The sequence below is a fragment of the Procambarus clarkii genome, chromosome 1 (assembly GCF_040958095.1).
Source record: "Procambarus clarkii isolate CNS0578487 chromosome 1, FALCON_Pclarkii_2.0, whole genome shotgun sequence".
NCBI classification, from domain to species: Eukaryota; Metazoa; Arthropoda; class Malacostraca; order Decapoda; family Cambaridae; genus Procambarus; species Procambarus clarkii.
Window position 1 is genome coordinate 21,004,047 of NC_091150.1, and position 15,812 is coordinate 21,019,858.

General features: G+C 37.9%; 3 non-coding genes across 3 annotated transcripts; all 3 read right to left on the bottom strand.

The window, feature by feature from the left end:
* Positions 1–5,792: 5,792 nt before the first annotated feature.
* Positions 5,793–5,991, bottom strand: LOC138363948 (small nucleolar RNA U3). Its single transcript, XR_011228281.1, has one exon. It is a non-coding gene; the product is annotated as a small nucleolar RNA U3 (small nucleolar RNA).
* A 3,234-nt stretch (positions 5,992–9,225) lies between these two features.
* On the bottom strand, positions 9,226–9,424 carry LOC138363955 (small nucleolar RNA U3). Its single transcript, XR_011228282.1, has one exon. It is a non-coding gene; the product is annotated as a small nucleolar RNA U3 (small nucleolar RNA).
* Positions 9,425–12,590: 3,166 nt separating this feature from the next.
* LOC138363962 (small nucleolar RNA U3) lies at positions 12,591–12,789 on the bottom strand. The gene has a single exon (XR_011228283.1). It is a non-coding gene; the product is annotated as a small nucleolar RNA U3 (small nucleolar RNA).
* Positions 12,790–15,812: the final 3,023 nt, after the last annotated feature.

Consider the following 15,812-nt stretch of genomic DNA (forward strand, 5'->3'; position numbering starts at 1 on the left):
AGCCGCCCAGGGCCTACGTTAATACTATTATCTTCCCTTTATTTGCTGGGCTATATGGCAGTATTAATATTATTCCGTATCGTTACTGTCATTCCAGTATTATTTTATTAAAATATAAATTGTTATTATGGTTTGGCGTTGCTTTCTTAATTTCTTCCATTCTGCGGCACTTGCCGTCCTCGGTTATTTACGATATTACATTGTATTCTTCATTGTACGATTATTTACGACATTGTATTCTTATTATTATTCTTATTACAGTTACTGAATGGCAGCTCCCTGCCGTCGATTTCACTTTGCTCCTGTTCTAAAGATGTTGCCGAAGTTCACGGCGTACTAGCTGCGGCTCGCAGACGCTCATTGACAACACAAGACTACACTCAGCGGCCACTTAGGCAGACTCCTTGGCTTCTATCCAGCCCAATCACCCGTCTGGAGGCAGAGATGGGATAGGGACCAAGGGTAATGTTCCCCGCTCACATTCTACATCCGCTTAGGACACAAGCATGTTATAGATTTGGCTTTAAGAATTGGTTCTTATTCCATTTTATTGTTTATGTATATGTTGCTTAGTTGTTATACCCGTTCTTGGTATATGTATTGTTTATATTCAAGATTTATAGTGTTTCGTATTACCCTGTTATAGTTGCTTTGTGCTTCCTTGCTGTTCTCCTACTGGTTTTCTCCCACCTTTGCTCTTAGCAAAGGTACTTCCCCCTTCCGCTTGCTGGAAGATTCTTAGAATTGTTAGCCCCTTCATTGCTACAGTATAATTACTCGGATGCTCTTTATTCATCCAGGATTGTTAATTAAGGTTTCTCTTAATTCCTGCTGCCGGGCTCCCTCCCCCGTTTTTCGTCTCTGTATTGATTCAGCTAGGGTTTCCCCCTCGTCTGTGCTCTTGCCTGTCACGATAACACTGCACGCCGCTTCTGCCCACCCTTACTGCCCGGGGGAGGTGAGCTACGCGACAAAAAATCGTCGCACGCTCCGACTGGACCAGGTATCGCTTACATGGTCAGGAATCAACACTCTTCGGATCCTACAAGCACAGATCCTACAAGCGCTCCTGTCACCAGGCGGGATTTCTCCAGGATCCTATGCGCTGCCCTCTCGGCGCTAGGCTTGACTTTAGATGACTACGCTCCGCACCCAGCTGTCTCGGGACGGGCTCGCCACATCAGAAATAATGGCAGACGGCAGGCAGAAGAGTAGTGCTCACATCCTACGTCAGACGGGACGTTGTTGCTCTGCTACTTTGAGTGCCTCACGCGGCCAGCTGGCACTCGCCCTTCGGGGGGGGGGGGTCCGGCCGCTGGCCTGCGGTGGGGGTGCAGCGCCGGTCCCCAAGTGTCCCGCTGTCCGCAGCTAATACTTTGCCCAGTCTAGGTGCTAGTAAGCCCTACTTGTAGTCACACCCCCTTCTCCTTATCCATTAGGTCTTTTACGGCCTCTTGGCCGGGTACATTACGTGTTATGTGGTCTCTCACTTATTAGTTATTCTTTGTGTCCTGCCTGTTATATCCTAGTGTTATATAATTACTACACATTTGCACTCGGCCTTAATTCTAGTACCAGTTAACCTTTAGGTTTCTGCAGAATTAGTTTCCATGTCACTATAGGCTAAGGTCTCATACATACTACGGGTGTACCTTAAGTTAAATCTAGTCCTCGGACTTGGAATTGTTACTGTTAATTCTTACTTTATATATTTACTTTATATATTTTGATATAAACGTTATATATTTCCTTTATATATTTACATGTTCAATATTAAGTTTAATATAATATCAACTTGTTATAAGTCTATAATATAAACCGTGTTTAATATAGACTTTATATAATTACTTACTTTATATTTGAACTTTATATATTTACATGTTCTGCAGAATTTAATCCTCAATAAACTTTAACGCCCCATACTGCCAGTATCTTTCTCCCCCTGGTCAGAAAATGGTCACTGCTTCACAAGCGGGGATTTTTCTGGCGGGGGAGAAAGAAACAATTGCGCAGCGCGTCCCGCGGCGTTGCGCGGGCAGTTTGGGGCCGTATAAATACGGGCGCACAATGGGGCTCTGCCTCACTCCGCCCGCCCTCGCCGCTGCCCTCGCAAAACCCCACCCTCCCCCCCTTTGCAAGCGGCTGCTTTTGTACCCCCGTCATGCTTTGCACAGTTTTCCCGATTGTCTCCCCTCTGCATGTGGGAAGGGGGGTGCAGCGCCGGTCCCCAAGTGTCCCGCTGTCCGCAGCTAATACTTTGCCCAGTCTAGGTGCTAGTAAGCCCTACTTGTAGTCACACCCCCTTCTCCTTATCCATTAGGTCTTTTACGGCCTCTTGGCCGGGTACATTACGTGTTATGTGGTCTCTCACTTATTAGTTATTCTTTGTGTCCTGCCTGTTATATCCTAGTGTTATATAATTACTACACATTTGCACTCGGCCTTAATTCTAGTACCAGTTAACCTTTAGGTTTCTGCAGAATTAGTTTCCATGTCACTATAGGCTAAGGTCTCATACTTACTACGGGTGTACCTTAAGTTAAATCTAGTCCTCGGACTTGGAATTGTTACTGTTAATTCTTACTTTATATATTTACTTTATATATTTTGATATAAACGTTATATATTTACTTTATATATTTACATGTTCAATATTAAGTTTAATATAATATCAACTTGTTATAAGTCTATAATATAAACCGTGTTTAATATAGACTTTATATAATTACTTACTTTATATTTGAACTTTATATATTTACATGTTCTGCAGAATTTAATCCTCAATAAACTTTAACGCCCTATACTGCCAGTATCTTTCTCCCCCTGGTCAGAAAAGGATATTTGTTGAAAAAAAGGCGCATCACATGAGTTACCTGAATTTACCTAAGGGCCCCAATCATTAGTGGCCTCGACAAGGACAGAAAATCGGCGGCTTGTCGAAGGTCACCCCATTTGACTTCATGATCTTTTCCAGTTGGATTTTAAAATTGAACAGAGTTTTGGCATTTACGGCTTCAATGGGTAGGCTGTTCCACGAGTTTATAACCCTGGGGGTGAAAGAACATCTCCTGTTCTCAATCGTGCATTGTGGCTTGTTGAGATTGAAACCGTTGCTCCTTGTTTGTTACATCTGACCTTTTGAATAAATTGTTCAGATCAACATCTTCCAAATTGTTCAGTACTTTAATTTTCAATGAGATCCGCCCTGTGATGCCTGGTTTGCTTTATCGTTGGCCCTGTGGCCCTCAACCATTCCCGATACATGAGTTAACTTAGCATTGGAAGGAGATTTTTGTTCCCTGGTGTTGCACTTTCTCCAGAGCAGCCATGTCCTTCCGAAAATGAGGTCTTCATGCTCTATTGGATTACTCAATACAGTAATGTAAATGGGGGCGCACCAGAGATTTATACAATTGAATCACTGCCTTCTTTTCCGTAATTAAGGTCAAAGGTACGCTTGATTATTCCAAGGATTTGGTTAGAGTTATGACTGCTGCTCCTACCTGTTGTGCAACTTTCAGTGAGTGACAGATTTTGACTCCAAGGTGCTTTCCTTCCTCATGCAGTCTGCTGTAATGCAATATTATTAATTTGATAGTTGTGATGTGTGTTGCTATGCCCCACATGCAAGGTCTTGCATTTGTACAAATTCATATGTTTTTTCAAAATAATGTGTGTACAAAGAACGTAAGAGTAAGATGCAATTGTAGGGACAGGAGTTACCCAATCAATGAAGCCACTATTACGCAAGGCGTTTCAGGCAAGAAACGATATTAAAGAGTCGATATTAAAATAGAATTTGCTAGTCTTTTGACCATTTGTGGAGTTCATGTAGATCTCTTTGTAATGTTTCGATATCATTATCATTTCCCACTTTACCATAAATCTTTGTGGCATCTGGAAATTTGATGACGTGGTTTGTAATATTCTCCTTCAGGTCATTGATGTACATGACAAAAAGGGAAATTGCCTAAAAGGAAACCCTTTGGTACCCTACATACCGCATTTCTCCAGATTCATTCCCGTTTAGCACGATTCCTTGTTTTAACCATTCTTTTATCTATCTAGTATACCACCTTTCTTGAATATAATCAATAATAATTCATTGTGTCTGGGGCCAGGAAGCCAAAGTGTATTTATACACGTTAGGCTTATTTCGAGGTCTCTCCATCCCCAAGGTCGATTTACTGACCTCGCCAACGATGCAACCCCCACATCAAGCTGATTAACTCCTGAATACCTACTTACTGCTAGGTGAACAGATGCATTAGGTGAAATGAAATGTGCTCAACCATTTCGGTCCCGCCAGGGATTTGAATCCGGAATTCTCGTTTGTGCAGCCTGTCTTCATAAACAAAGGCCAAAGTCTATTCCATGCACCTGCCAAACTCCCCTGTTCATGAATGAAAAACAGTTTACACACGTCTCACAATTGATTACGTCCGAACACTTCCGGAACAAGTGCTTTTCTGACGACTTTTGTTCGAAACACAATGCTGTAAATGTTTCACCCACGTTCTACAAATAAAAATAATCGCCAATGAAATCGAAACACCTAGCCTATTCTAATGCATGTCTAAATATGCACAATATGCTTATATAAAATCATATTAATATATATTTGAGAAATATCCTATTTTGAATGAACAGCATGTTAAATTTTATGAATGTGTCTTTGGGGTCGACCGTTGGATGGAATGGACATTGTCCGAGGACGGGTTGGATTGTGCATCGACTATGAACCCGACTGTACTACCGGGACGCTTTATATGTATATATACAAAATTAAATAAGTTTATATATACAAAATTAAATAAGTTTACTAGCAGCCAATCCTGCTGTTTAGGTATTGCTTATATTAACGATAAAAAACATTGTACATATATTGACTTAAACAGCAATCAGAAAGTATAAAATAGGTACTATTCAAATAAGAAAAACCGGAAAGGGTTTCTCATTGATGTTGCCATAAAAAAGAGAAACTATCTTAACCTATCCTTCCTAAGCCTATTACGTGCTATCTGAGACCTATTAAGAACATGTATGTGCTCTATTAGATTATTATTGTTTATGTTTGGTTGTTAGCTTTATTTATTTTTGTACTCAAAGGAGTGCATAGTACCAAATTGTATATCTAATTGCCTTTTACGTCAATATAGTAATAATAATAATAATAATAATAATAATAATAATAGTAATAATAATAATAATAATATACGACAGTCCACCTAATTACAAAACATACTATCTAAACAGGAGGGTGGGCTGTAACAAGGTAATACCAACCACGTACATCTTTAGAGCAAATATAGCAAGCATGTTCAACTGGATTAATCCTTGGCACTATATTTATTATTTAAACTCCTCTGCACAAACTTATATGTAGTATTATAGACCTGTAACACGGTAATACCAACCACGTACACCTTTCCCGCAAAAATAGCAAGCTTGTTCAGCTTGGTTAAGCCTTGGCACTGTATTTACTATTTAAACTCCTCTGCACAAACTATTCTAATGCATCTATATATACACCAAATTCGAGACTTTTATTAATGTAAAATAGAGAAGTAAGCATGAGATGGGGAGAGAAATGCAAATCCGAAGAACACAAATAAAATATTTACATTGAATAAATCCCACATAAAATTTATGTAGTTGTAAATATATTGACAATAAATTTTGTCATAATATGTAATAGGTTTGAGTTGTATTAATTGTTACTCCCCATCGGGAGCGGACTAACGTCCTTATTCAAAAAACCCATGGAAATTCCACAGTTGATTGTGAATCTTACTGCTCAGCCTGTGCAAGCCTCCTCACACCCGGTAAGCCGAGAATGAACGGTCATCAAAGTCCTAGATCAGGGACCTAGAACTGCTTTGCGCTCAGAGGCTTGCACTTAGCTACATCATCACAGTGTGATTCTTTCCAAGTTTCGGACAAGGAACTCGGCAATCATACTATAGAATTGATCCTATGAAGTATGATCATGTCGAAACAATCGGCAACCCGACGACTCCCATATCGCACTGCGCACCTACGCAGTACTAGTCATCCTTCTTATCTTGTTTATACTCATATTAATAGCAAACAACAAAAGTAGAAATTATATGAATAGAAATACCACTTACTTATAAAGATAGATTTTATAGTATAATTAAATATTATATATTAGGAATTACATGATGTTCGTTTCCTTTTAAAAAGGATATTTGTTGAAAAAAAGGCGCATCACATGAGTTACCTGAATTTACCTAAGGGCCCCAATCATTAGTGGCCTCGACAAGGACAGAAAATCGGCGGCTTGTCGAAGGTCACCCCATTTGACTTCATGATCTTTTCCAGTTGGATTTTAAAATTTAACAGAGTTTTGGCATTTACGGCTTCAATGGGTAGGCTGTTCCACGAGTTTATAACCCTGGGGGTGAAAGAACATCTCCTGTTCTCAATCGTGCATTGTGGCTTGTTGAGATTGAAACCGTTGCTCCTTGTTTGTTACATCTGACCTTTTGAATAAATTGTTCAGATCAACATCTTCCAAATTGTTCAGTACTTTAATTTTCAATGAGATCCGCCCTGTGATGCCTGGTTTGCTTTATCGTTGGCCCTGTGGCCCTCAACCATTCCCGATACATGAGTTAACTTAGCATTGGAAGGAGATTTTTGTTCCCTGGTGTTGCACTTTCTCCAGAGCAGCCATGTCCTTCCGAAAATGAGGTCTTCATGCTCTATTGGATTACTCAATACAGTAATGTAAATGGGGGCGCACCAGAGATTTATACAATTGAATCACTGCCTTCTTTTCCGTAATTAAGGTCAAAGGTACGCTTGATTATTCCAAGGATTTGGTTAGAGTTATGACTGCTGCTCCTACCTGTTGTGCAACTTTCAGTGAGTGACAGATTTTGACTCCAAGGTGCTTTCCTTCCTCATGCAGTCTGCTGTAATGCAATATTATTAATTTGATAGTTGTGGTGTGTGTTGCTATGCCCCACATGCAAGGTCTTGCATTTGTACAAATTCATATGTTTTTTCAAAATAATGTGTGTACAAAGAACGTAAGAGTAAGATGCAATTGTAGGGACAGGAGTTACCCAATCAATGAAGCCACTATTACGCAAGGCGTTTCAGGCAAGAAACGATATTAAAGAGTCGATATTAAAATAGAATTTGCTAGTCTTTTGACCATTTGTGGAGTTCATGTAGATCTCTTTGTAATGTTTCGATATCATTATCATTTCCCACTTTACCATAAATCTTTGTGGCATCTGGAAATTTGATGACGTGGTTTGTAATATTCTCCTTCAGGTCATTGATGTACATGACAAAAAGGGAAATTGCCTAAAAGGAAACCCTTTGGTACCCTACATACCGCATTTCTCCAGATTCATTCCCGTTTAGCACGATTCCTTGTTTTAACCATTGTTTTATCTATCTAGTATACCACCTTTCTTGAATATAATCAATAATAATTCATTGTGTCTGGGGCCAGGAAGCCAAAGTGTATTTATACACGTTAGGCTTATTTCGAGGTCTCTCCATCCCCAAGGTCGATTTACTGACCTCGCCAACGATGCAACCCCCACATCAAGCTGATTAACTCCTGAATACCTACTTACTGCTAGGTGAACAGATGCATTAGGTGAAATGAAATGTGCTCAACCATTTCGGTCCCGCCAGGGATTTGAATCCGGAATTCTCGTTTGTGCAGCCTGTCTTCATAAACAAAGGCCAAAGTCTATTCCATGCACCTGCCAAACTCCCCTGTTCATGAATGAAAAACAGTTTACACACGTCTCACAATTGATTACGTCCGAACACTTCCGGAACAAGTGCTTTTCTGACGACTTTTGCTCGAAACACAATGCTGTAAATGTTTCACCCACGTTCTACAAATAAAAATAATCGCCAATGAAATCGAAACACCTAGCCTATTCTAATGCATGTCTAAATATGCACAATATGCTTATATAAAATCATATTAATATATATTTGAGAAATATCCTATTTTGAATGAACAGCATGTTAAATTTTATGAATGTGTCTTTGGGGTCGACCGTTGGATGGAATGGACATTGTCCGAGGACGGGTTGGATTGTGCATCGACTATGAACCCGACTGTACTACCGGGACGCTTTATATGTATATATACAAAATTAAATAAGTTTATATATACAAAATTAAATAAGTTTACTATAGCAGCCAATCCTGCTGTTTAGGTATTGCTTATATTAACGATAAAAAACATTGTACATATATTGACTTAAACAGCAATCAGAAAGTATAAAATAGGTACTATTCAAATAAGAAAAACCGGAAAGGGTTTCTCATTGATGTTGCCATAAAAAAGAGAAACTATCTTAACCTATCCTTCCTAAGCCTATTACGTGCTATCTGAGACCTATTAAGAACATGTATGTGCTCTATTAGATTATTATTATTTATGTTTGGTTGTTAGCTTTATTTGTTTTTGTACTCAAAGGAGTGCATAGTACCAAATTGTATATCTAATTGCCTTTTACGTCAATATAGTAATAATAATAATAATAATAATAATAATAATAATAATAATAATAATAATAATAATAATAGTAATAATAATAATAATAATAATAATAATAATAATAGTAATAATAATAATAATAATATACGACAGTCCACCTAATTACAAAACATACTATCTAAACAGGAGGGTGGGCTGTAACAAGGTAATACCAACCACGTACATCTTTAGAGCAAATATAGCAAGCATGTTCAACTGGATTAATCCTTGGCACTATATTTATTATTTAAACTCCTCTGCACAAACTTATATGTAGTATTATAGACCTGTAACACGGTAATACCAACCACGTACACCTTTCCCGCAAAAATAGCAAGCTTGTTCAGCTTGGTTAAGCCTTGGCACTGTATTTACTATTTAAACTCCTCTGCACAAACTATTCTAATGCATCTATATATACACCAAATTCGAGACTTTTATTAATGTAAAATAGAGAAGTAAGCATGAGATGGGGAGAGAAATGCAAATCCGAAGAACACAAATAAAATATTTACATTGAATAAATCCCACATAAAATTTATGTAGTTGTAAATATATTGACAATAAATTTTGTCATAATATGTAATAGGTTTGAGTTGTATTAATTGTTACTCCCCATCGGGAGCGGACTAACGTCCTTATTCAAAAAACCCATGGAAATTCCACAGTTGATTGTGAATCTTACTGCTCAGCCTGTGCAAGCCTCCTCACACCCGGTAAGCCGAGAATGAACGGTCATCAAAGTCCTAGATCAGGGACCTAGAACTGCTTTGCGCTCAGAGGCTTGCACTTAGCTACATCATCACAGTGTGATTCTTTCCAAGTTTCGGACAAGGAACTCGGCAATCATACTACAGAATTGATCCTATGAAGTATGATCATGTCGAAACAATCGGCAACCCGACGACTCCCATATCGCACTGCGCACCTACGCAGTACTAGTCATCCTTCTTATCTTGTTTATACTCATATTAATAGCAAACAACAAAAGTAGAAATTATATGAATAGGAATACCACTTACTTATAAAGATAGATTTTATAGTATAATTAAATATTATATATTAGGAATTACATGATGTTCGTTTCCTTTTAAAAAGGATATTTGTTGAAAAAAAGGCGCATCACATGAGTTACCTGAATTTACCTAAGGGCCCCAATCATTAGTGGCCTCGACAAGGACAGAAAATCGGCGGCTTGTCGAAGGTCACCCCATTTGACTTCATGATCTTTTCCAGTTGGATTTTAAAATTTAACAGAGTTTTGGCATTTACGGCTTCAATGGGTAGGCTGTTCCACGAGTTTATAACCCTGGGGGTGAAAGAACATCTCCTGTTCTCAATCGTGCATTGTGGCTTGTTGAGATTGAAACCGTTGCTCCTTGTTTGTTACATCTGACCTTTTGAATAAATTGTTCAGATCAACATCTTCCAAATTGTTCAGTACTTTAATTTTCAATGAGATCCGCCCTGTGATGCCTGGTTTGCTTTATCGTTGGCCCTGTGGCCCTCAACCATTCCCGATACATGAGTTAACTTAGCATTGGAAGGAGATTTTTGTTCCCTGGTGTTGCACTTTCTCCAGAGCAGCCATGTCCTTCCGAAAATGAGGTCTTCATGCTCTATTGGATTACTCAATACAGTAATGTAAATGGGGGCGCACCAGAGATTTATACAATTGAATCACTGCCTTCTTTTCCGTAATTAAGGTCAAAGGTACGCTTGATTATTCCAAGGATTTGGTTAGAGTTATGACTGCTGCTCCTACCTGTTGTGCAACTTTCAGTGAGTGACAGATTTTGACTCCAAGGTGCTTTCCTTCCTCATGCAGTCTGCTGTAATGCAATATTATTAATTTGATAGTTGTGGTGTGTGTTGCTATGCCCCACATGCAAGGTCTTGCATTTGTACAAATTCATATGTTTTTTCAAAATAATGTGTGTACAAAGAACGTAAGAGTAAGATGCAATTGTAGGGACAGGAGTTACCCAATCAATGAAGCCACTATTACGCAAGGCGTTTCAGGCAAGAAACGATATTAAAGAGTCGATATTAAAATAGAATTTGCTAGTCTTTTGACCATTTGTGGAGTTCATGTAGATCTCTTTGTAATGTTTCGATATCATTATCATTTCCCACTTTACCATAAATCTTTGTGGCATCTGGAAATTTGATGACGTGGTTTGTAATATTCTCCTTCAGGTCATTGATGTACATGACAAAAAGGGAAATTGCCTAAAAGGAAACCCTTTGGTACCCTACATACCGCATTTCTCCAGATTCATTCCCGTTTAGCACGATTCCTTGTTTTAACCATTGTTTTATCTATCTAGTATACCACCTTTCTTGAATATAATCAATAATAATTCATTGTGTCTGGGGCCAGGAAGCCAAAGTGTATTTATACACGTTAGGCTTATTTCGAGGTCTCTCCATCCCCAAGGTCGATTTACTGACCTCGCCAACGATGCAACCCCCACATCAAGCTGATTAACTCCTGAATACCTACTTACTGCTAGGTGAACAGCTGCATTAGGTGAAATGAAATGTGCTCAACCATTTCGGTCCCGCCAGGGATTTGAATCCGGATTTCTCGTTTGTGCAGCCTGTCTTCATAAACAAAGGCCAAAGTCTATTCCATGCACCTGCCAAACTCCCCTGTTCATGAATGAAAAACAGTTTACACACGTCTCACAATTGATTACGTCCGAACACTTCCGGAACAAGTGCTTTTCTGACGACTTTTGTTCGAAACACAATGCTGTAAATGTTTCACCCACGTTCTACAAATAAAAATAATCGCCAATGAAATCGAAACACCTAGCCTATTCTAATGCATGTCTAAATATGCACAATATGCTTATATAAAATCATATTAATATATATTTGAGAAATATCCTATTTTGAATGAACAGCATGTTAAATTTTATGAATGTGTCTTTGGGGTCGACCGTTGGATGGAATGGACATTGTCCGAGGACGGGTTGGATTGTGCATCGACTATGAACCCGACTGTACTACCGGGACGCTTTATATGTATATATACAAAATTAGATAAGTTTATATATACAAAATTAAATAAGTTTACTAGCAGCCAATCCTGCTGTTTAGGTATTGCTTATATTAACGATAAAAAACATTGTACATATATTGACTTAAACAGCAATCAGAAAGTATAAAATAGGTACTATTCAAATAAGAAAAACCGGAAAGGGTTTCTCATTGATGTTGCCATAAAAAAGAGAAACTATCTTAACCTATCCTTCCTAAGCCTATTACGTGCTATCTGAGACCTATTAAGAACATGTATGTGCTCTATTAGATTATTATTATTTATGTTTGGTTGTTAGCTTTATTTGTTTTTGTACTCAAAGGAGTGCATAGTACCAAATTGTATATCTAATTGCCTTTTACGTCAATATAGTAATAATAATAATAATAATAATAATAATAGTAATAATAATAATAATAATATACGACAGTCCACCTAATTACAAAACATACTATCTAAACAGGAGGGTGGGCTGTAACAAGGTAATACCAACCACGTACATCTTTAGAGCAAATATAGCAAGCATGTTCAACTGGATTAATCCTTGGCACTATATTTATTATTTAAACTCCTCTGCACAAACTTATATGTAGTATTATAGACCTGTAACACGGTAATACCAACCACGTACACCTTTCCCGCAAAAATAGCAAGCTTGTTCAGCTTGGTTAAGCCTTGGCACTGTATTTACTATTTAAACTCCTCTGCACAAACTATTCTAATGCATCTATATATACACCAAATTCGAGACTTTTATTAATGTAAAATAGAGAAGTAAGCATGAGATGGGGAGAGAAATGCAAATCCGAAGAACACAAATAAAATATTTACATTGAATAAATCCCACATAAAATTTATGTAGTTGTAAATATATTGACAATAAATTTTGTCATAATATGTAATAGGTTTGAGTTGTATTAATTGTTACTCCCCATCGGGAGCGGACTAACGTCCTTATTCAAAAAACCCATGGAAATTCCACAGTTGATTGTGAATCTTACTGCTCAGCCTGTGCAAGCCTCCTCACACCCGGTAAGCCGAGAATGAACGGTCATCAAAGTCCTAGATCAGGGACCTAGAACTGCTTTGCGCTCAGAGGCTTGCACTTAGCTACATCATCACAGTGTGATTCTTTCCAAGTTTCGGACAAGGAACTCGGCAATCATACTACAGAATTGATCCTATGAAGTATGATCATGTCGAAACAATCGGCAACCCGACGACTCCCATATCGCACTGCGCACCTACGCAGTACTAGTCATCCTTCTTATCTTGTTTATACTCATATTAATAGCAAACAACAAAAGTAGAAATTATATGAATAGGAATACCACTTACTTATAAAGATAGATTTTATAGTATAATTAAATATTATATATTAGGAATTACATGATGTTCGTTTCCTTTTAAAAAGGATATTTGTTGAAAAAAAGGCGCATCACATGAGTTACCTGAATTTACCTAAGGGCCCCAATCATTAGTGGCCTCGACAAGGACAGAAAATCGGCGGCTTGTCGAAGGTCACCCCATTTGACTTCATGATCTTTTCCAGTTGGATTTTAAAATTTAACAGAGTTTTGGCATTTACGGCTTCAATGGGTAGGCTGTTCCACGAGTTTATAACCCTGGGGGTGAAAGAACATCTCCTGTTCTCAATCGTGCATTGTGGCTTGTTGAGATTGAAACCGTTGCTCCTTGTTTGTTACATCTGACCTTTTGAATAAATTGTTCAGATCAACATCTTCCAAATTGTTCAGTACTTTAATTTTCAATGAGATCCGCCCTGTGATGCCTGGTTTGCTTTATCGTTGGCCCTGTGGCCCTCAACCATTCCCGATACATGAGTTAACTTAGCATTGGAAGGAGATTTTTGTTCCCTGGTGTTGCACTTTCTCCAGAGCAGCCATGTCCTTCCGAAAATGAGGTCTTCATGCTCTATTGGATTACTCAATACAGTAATGTAAATGGGGGCGCACCAGAGATTTATACAATTGAATCACTGCCTTCTTTTCCGTAATTAAGGTCAAAGGTACGCTTGATTATTCCAAGGATTTGGTTAGAGTTATGACTGCTGCTCCTACCTGTTGTGCAACTTTCAGTGAGTGACAGATTTTGACTCCAAGGTGCTTTCCTTCCTCATGCAGTCTGCTGTAATGCAATATTATTAATTTGATAGTTGTGGTGTGTGTTGCTATGCCCCACATGCAAGGTCTTGCATTTGTACAAATTCATATGTTTTTTCAAAATAATGTGTGTACAAAGAACGTAAGAGTAAGATGCAATTGTAGGGACAGGAGTTACCCAATCAATGAAGCCACTATTACGCAAGGCGTTTCAGGCAAGAAACGATATTAAAGAGTCGATATTAAAATAGAATTTGCTAGTCTTTTGACCATTTGTGGAGTTCATGTAGATCTCTTTGTAATGTTTCGATATCATTATCATTTCCCACTTTACCATAAATCTTTGTGGCATCTGGAAATTTGATGACGTGGTTTGTAATATTCTCCTTCAGGTCATTGATGTACATGACAAAAAGGGAAATTGCCTAAAAGGAAACCCTTTGGTACCCTACATACCGCATTTCTCCAGATTCATTCCCGTTTAGCACGATTCCTTGTTTTAACCATTGTTTTATCTATCTAGTATACCACCTTTCTTGAATATAATCAATAATAATTCATTGTGTCTGGGGCCAGGAAGCCAAAGTGTATTTATACACGTTAGGCTTATTTCGAGGTCTCTCCATCCCCAAGGTCGATTTACTGACCTCGCCAACGATGCAACCCCCACATCAAGCTGATTAACTCCTGAATACCTACTTACTGCTAGGTGAACAGCTGCATTAGGTGAAATGAAATGTGCTCAACCATTTCGGTCCCGCCAGGGATTTGAATCCGGATTTCTCGTTTGTGCAGCCTGTCTTCATAAACAAAGGCCAAAGTCTATTCCATGCACCTGCCAAACTCCCCTGTTCATGAATGAAAAACAGTTTACACACGTCTCACAATTGATTACGTCCGAACACTTCCGGAACAAGTGCTTTTCTGACGACTTTTGTTCGAAACACAATGCTGTAAATGTTTCACCCACGTTCTACAAATAAAAATAATCGCCAATGAAATCGAAACACCTAGCCTATTCTAATGCATGTCTAAATATGCACAATATGCTTATATAAAATCATATTAATATATATTTGAGAAATATCCTATTTTGAATGAACAGCATGTTAAATTTTATGAATGTGTCTTTGGGGTCGACCGTTGGATGGAATGGACATTGTCCGAGGACGGGTTGGATTGTGCATCGACTATGAACCCGACTGTACTACCGGGACGCTTTATATGTATATATACAAAATTAGATAAGTTTATATATACAAAATTAAATAAGTTTACTAGCAGCCAATCCTGCTGTTTAGGTATTGCTTATATTAACGATAAAAAACATTGTACATATATTGACTTAAACAGCAATCAGAAAGTATAAAATAGGTACTATTCAAATAAGAAAAACCGGAAAGGGTTTCTCATTGATGTTGCCATAAAAAAGAGAAACTATCTTAACCTATCCTTCCTAAGCCTATTACGTGCTATCTGAGACCTATTAAGAACATGTATGTGCTCTATTAGATTATTATTATTTATGTTTGGTTGTTAGCTTTATTTGTTTTTGTACTCAAAGGAGTGCATAGTACCAAATTGTATATCTAATTGCCTTTTACGTCAATATAGTAATAATAATAATAATAATAATAATAATAGTAATAATAATAATAATAATATACGACAGTCCACCTAATTACAAAACATACTATCTAAACAGGAGGGTGGGCTGTAACAAGGTAATACCAACCACGTACATCTTTAGAGCAAATATAGCAAGCATGTTCAACTGGATTAATCCTTGGCACTATATTTATTATTTAAACTCCTCTGCACAAACTTATATGTAGTATTATAGACCTGTAACACGGTAATACCAACCACGTACACCTTTCCCGCAAAAATAGCAAGCTTGTTCAGCTTGGTTAAGCCTTGGCACTGTATTTACTATTTAAACTCCTCTGCACAAACTATTCTAATGCATCTATATATACACCAAATTCGAGACTTTTATTAATGTAAAATAGAGAAGTAAGCATGAGATGGGGAGAGAAATGCAAATCCGAAGAACACAAATAAAATATTTACATTGAATAAATCCCACATAAAATTT